Here is a 5000-nt window from a genome sequence, read left to right as displayed (position 1 = left end):
AACTTTCTGTTGATTGTACATGCACTGGTGGACACTCACGTTGGACTTATCAACACACTGGGATTCTTGGACTGTTTTAGGGTTTGGACAAATGAACTGTATTCTTTTAACAGAGTTTACCTAGTTTTATCGTGTTGTTTTAAAGTCTTTTATGTGAACCTTATAAATATACCAAATCTATTTGAACCAATCTTCTTTTGTCTCATTCTTTTAACCACTAGTCATCTCTCACAGTTAAATCTGACCCCATTTTAGTCTTGTAACTCGGCTGATAAGGCCGATTGTTACACTTGGATTGGAGACCGCCAGGAAATACCAGGTGCTGTAAGCTTTTGCCTTTTCTTCACTATTTATATAATATGCTGGCTTTTACGGAGGCTGATCTTTAAATAGCCCACTTTTTGGAGCAGCCATCGCTTATGGCCATACCGCGCTGAGAGCGCCCGATCTCGTCTGATCTCGGAAGCTAAGCAGCGTCGGGCCTGGTTAGTACTTGGGTGGGAGACCGCCTGGGAATACCAGGTGCTGTAAGCTTTTGCCTTTTCTTCACTATTTATATAATATGCTGGCTTTTACGGAGGCTGATCTTTAAATAGCCCACTTTTTGGAGCAACCCTCGCTTACGGCCATACCGCGCTGAGAGTGCCCGATCTCGTCTGATCTCGGAAGCTAAGCAGCGTCGGGCCTGGTTAGTACTTGGATGGGAGACCGCCTGGGAATACCAGGTGCTGTAAGCTTTTGCCTTTTCTTCACTATTTATATAATATGCTGGCTTTTACGGAGGCTGATCTTTAAATAGCCCACTTTTTGGAGCAATCCTCGCTTACGGCCATACCGCGCTGAGAGCGCCCGATCTCGTCTGATCTCGGAAGCTAAGCCGCGTGGGGCCTGGTTAGTACTTGGATGGGAGACCTGCTGGGAATACCAGGTGCTGTAAGCTTTTGCCTTTTCTTCACTATTTATATAATATGCTGGCTTTTACGGAGGCTGATCTTTAAATAGCCCACTTTTTGGAGCAATCCTCGCTTACGGCCATACACTATTTATATAATATGCTAGCTTTTAGAAAGACGTGTTTTAGCGCTCTATTTATTACAATCATTTAAATGTATTATAGAGTTTTAAGTGTTTTACATGTTTTTTAGGCCATTTTATTACTCTTAACATTTTAAGTGTATGTGTCTTTCATAAATGGATGGTTGGCCTGTTATGTGACTAGACACATGACAGGAAGCAAGAAGTAGAACTGCATAAGAGAGCAGCATTACAAACAACGGACAGTCACCAAACTGTTGGATTGAGGAGTTGCTAATCTTAGAGCTCACCTTTCCATTCACCACCTGCAAACTTTGGATTAAACTTTCTGTTGATTGTACATGCACTGGTGGACACTCACGTTGGACTTATCAACACACTGGGATTCTTGGACTGTTTTAGGGTTTGGACAAATGAACTGTATTCTTTTAACAGAGTTTACCTAGTTTTATCGTGTTGTTTTAAAGTCTTTTATGTGAACCTTGTAAATACACCAAATCTATTTGAACCAATCTTCTTTTGTCTCATTCTTTTAACCACTAGTCATCTCTCACAGTTAAATCTGACCCCATTTTAGTCTTGTAACTCGGCTGATAAGGCCGATTGTTACACTTGGATTGGAGACCGCCAGGAAATACCAGGTGCTGTAAGCTTTTGCCTTTTCTTCACTATTTATATAATATGCTGGCTTTTACGGAGGCTGATCTTTAAATAGCCCACTTTTTGGAGCAGCCATCGCTTATGGCCATACCGCGCTGAGAGCGCCCGATCTCGTCTGATCTCGGAAGCTAAGCAGCGTCGGGCCTGGTTAGTACTTGGGTGGGAGACCGCCTGGGAATACCAGGTGCTGTAAGCTTTTGCCTTTTCTTCACTATTTATATAATATGCTGGCTTTTACGGAGGCTGATCTTTAAATAGCCCACTTTTTGGAGCAACCCTCGCTTACGGCCATACCGCGCTGAGAGTGCCTGATCTCGGAAGCTAAGCAGCGTCGGGCCTGGTTAGTACTTGGATGGGAGACCGCCTGGGAATACCAGGTGCTGTAAGCTTTTGCCTTTTCTTCACTATTTATATAATATGCTGGCTTTTACGGAGGCTGATCTTTAAATAGCCCACTTTTTGGAGCAATCCTCGCTTACGGCCATACCGCGCTGAGAGCGCCCGATCTCGTCTGATCTCGGAAGCTAAGCCGCGTGGGGCCTGGTTGGTACTTGGATGGGAGACCTCCTGGGAATACCAGGTGCTGTAAGCTTTTGCCTTTTCTTCACTATTTATATAATATGCTGGCTTTTACGGAGGCTGATCTTTAAATAGCCCACTTTTTGGAGCAATCCTCGCTTACGGCCATACACTATTTATATAATATGCTGGCTTTTAGAAAGACGTGTTTTAGCGCTCTATTTATTACAATCATTTAAATGTATTATAGAGTTTTAAGTGTTTTACATGTTTTTTAGGCCATTTTATTACTCTTAACATTTTAAGTGTATGTGTCTTTCATAAATGGATGGTTGGCCTGTTATGTGACTAGACACATGACAGGAAGCAGGAAGTAGAACTGCATAAGAGAGCAGCATTACAAACAACGGACAGTCACCAAACTGTTGGATTGAGGAGTTGCTAATCTTAGAGCTCACCTTTCCATTCACCACCTGCAAACTTTGGATTAAACTTTCTGTTGATTGTACATGCACTGGTGGACACTCACGTTGGACTTATCAACACACTGGGATTCTTGGACTGTTTTAGGGTATGGACAAATGAACTGTATTCTTTTAACAGAGTTTACCTAGTTTTATCGTGTTGTTTTAAAGTCTTTTATGTGAACCTTGTAAATACACCAAATCTATTTAAACCAATCTTCTTTTATGTCTCATTCTTTTAACCACTAGTCATCTCTCACAGTTAAATCTGATCCCATTTTAGTCTTGTAACTCGGCTGATAAGGCCGATTGTTACACTTGGATGGGAGACCGCCAGGAAGTACCAGGTGCTGTAATCAGCCGAGTTACAAGACTAAAATGGGGTCAGATTTAACTGTGAGAGATGACTAGTGGTTAAAAGAAAGAGACATAAAAGAAGATTGGTTCAAATAGATTTCAGGTGCTGTAAGCTTTTGCCTTTTCTTCACTATTTATATAATATGCTGGCTTTTAGAAAGACGTGTTTTAGCGCTCTATTTATTACAATCATTTAAATGTATTATAGAGTTTTAAGTGTTTTACATGTTTTTTAGGCCATTTTATTACTCTTAACATTTTAAGTGTATGTGTCTTTCATAAATGGATGGTTAGCCTGTCATGTGACTAGACACATGACAGGAAGCAGGAAGTAGAACTGCATAAGAGAGCAGCATTACAAACAACGGACAGTCACCAAACTGTTGGATTGAGGAGTTGCTAATCTTAGAGCTCACCTTTCCATTCACCACCTGCAAACTTTGGATTAAACTTTCTGTTGATTGTACATGCACTGGTGGACACTCACGTTGGACTTATCAACACACTGGGATTCTTGGACTGTTTTAGGGTATGGACAAATGAACTGTATTCTTTTAACAGAGTTTACCTAGTTTTATCGTGTTGTTTTAAAGTCTTTTATGTGAACCTTGTAAATACACCAAATCTATTTAAACCAATCTTCTTTTATGTCTCATTCTTTTAACCACTAGTCATCTCTCACAGTTAAATCTGATCCCATTTTAGTCTTGTAACTCGGCTGATAAGGCTGATTGTTACACTTGGATGGGAGACCGCCAGGAAATACCAGGTGCTGTAAGCTTTTGCCTTTTCTTCACTATTTATATAATATGCTGGCTTTTACGGAGGCTGATCTTTAAATAGCCCACTTTTTGGAGCAGCCATCGCTTATGGCCATACTGCGCTGAGAGCGCCCGATCTCGTCTGATCTCGGAAGCTAAGCAGCGTCGGGCCTGGTTAGTACTTGGGTGGGAGACCGCCTGGGAATACCAGGTGCTGTAAGCTTTTGCCTTTTCTTCACTATTTATATAATATGCTGGCTTTTACGGAGGCTGATCTTTAAATAGCCCACTTTTTGGAGCAACCCTCGCTTACGGCCATACCGCGCTGAGAGTGCCCGATCTCGTCTGATCTCGGAAGCTAAGCAGCGTCGGGCCTGGTTAGTACTTGGATGGGAGACCGCCTGGGAATACCAGGTGCTGTAAGCTTTTGCCTTTTCTTCACTATTTATATAATATGCTGGCTTTTACGGAGGCTGATCTTTAAATAGCCCACTTTTTGGAGCAATCCTCGCTTACGGCCATACACTATTTATATAATATGCTGGCTTTTAGAAAGACGTGTTTTAGCGCTCTATTTATTACAATCATTTAAATGTATTATAGAGTTTTAAGTGTTTTACATGTTTTTTAGGCCATTTTATTACTCTTAACATTTTAAGTGTATGTGTCTTTCATAAATGGATGGTTGGCCTGTTATGTGACTAGACACATGACAGGAAGCAGGAAGTAGAACTGCATAAGAGAGCAGCATTACAAACAACGGACAGTCACCAAACTGTTGGATTGAGGAGTTGCTAATCTTAGAGCTCACCTTTCCATTCACCACCTGCAAACTTTGGATTAAACTTTCTGTTGATTGTACATGCACTGGTGGACACTCACGTTGGACTTATCAACACACTGGGATTCTTGGACTGTTTTAGGGTATGGACAAATGAACTGTATTCTTTTAACAGAGTTTACCTAGTTTTATCGTGTTGTTTTAAAGTCTTTTATGTGAACCTTGTAAATACATCAAATCTATTTAAACCAATCTTCTTTTATGTCTCATTCTTTTAACCACTAGTCATCTCTCACAGTTAAATCTGATCCCATTTTAGTCTTGTAACTCGGCTGATAAGGCCGATTGTTACACTTGGATGGGAGACCGCCAGGGAGTACCAGGTGCTGTAATCAGCCGAGTTACAAGACTAAAATGGGGTCA

General features: G+C 41.2%; 7 non-coding genes and 1 pseudogene across 7 annotated transcripts; all 8 read left to right on the top strand.

The window, feature by feature from the left end:
• Positions 1–415: 415 nt before the first annotated feature.
• Positions 416–534, top strand: LOC141308260 (5S ribosomal RNA). Its single transcript, XR_012347182.1, has one exon. It is a non-coding gene; the product is annotated as a 5S ribosomal RNA (ribosomal RNA).
• An 84-nt stretch (positions 535–618) lies between these two features.
• Positions 619–737, top strand: LOC141308220 (5S ribosomal RNA). Its single transcript, XR_012347142.1, has one exon. It is a non-coding gene; the product is annotated as a 5S ribosomal RNA (ribosomal RNA).
• Positions 738–821: 84 nt separating this feature from the next.
• Positions 822–940, top strand: LOC141307104 (5S ribosomal RNA). Its single transcript, XR_012346060.1, has one exon. It is a non-coding gene; the product is annotated as a 5S ribosomal RNA (ribosomal RNA).
• An 832-nt stretch (positions 941–1772) lies between these two features.
• On the top strand, positions 1773–1891 carry LOC141308258 (5S ribosomal RNA). The gene has a single exon (XR_012347181.1). It is a non-coding gene; the product is annotated as a 5S ribosomal RNA (ribosomal RNA).
• An 84-nt stretch (positions 1892–1975) lies between these two features.
• On the top strand, positions 1976–2084 carry LOC141307741 (5S ribosomal RNA; annotated as a pseudogene).
• Positions 2085–2168: 84 nt separating this feature from the next.
• Positions 2169–2287, top strand: LOC141307120 (5S ribosomal RNA). The gene has a single exon (XR_012346075.1). It is a non-coding gene; the product is annotated as a 5S ribosomal RNA (ribosomal RNA).
• Positions 2288–3900: 1613 nt separating this feature from the next.
• Positions 3901–4019, top strand: LOC141306640 (5S ribosomal RNA). The gene has a single exon (XR_012345598.1). It is a non-coding gene; the product is annotated as a 5S ribosomal RNA (ribosomal RNA).
• An 84-nt stretch (positions 4020–4103) lies between these two features.
• LOC141308219 (5S ribosomal RNA) lies at positions 4104–4222 on the top strand. The gene has a single exon (XR_012347141.1). It is a non-coding gene; the product is annotated as a 5S ribosomal RNA (ribosomal RNA).
• Positions 4223–5000: the final 778 nt, after the last annotated feature.

This window comes from Garra rufa, unplaced genomic scaffold (genome assembly GCF_049309525.1).
Source record: "Garra rufa unplaced genomic scaffold, GarRuf1.0 hap1_unplaced_002, whole genome shotgun sequence".
In the NCBI taxonomy this organism is placed as follows: domain Eukaryota; kingdom Metazoa; phylum Chordata; class Actinopteri; order Cypriniformes; family Cyprinidae; genus Garra; species Garra rufa.
The sequence above is the reverse complement of the archived record's forward strand: the minus strand, read 5'-3'. Positions and strand labels throughout refer to the sequence as shown.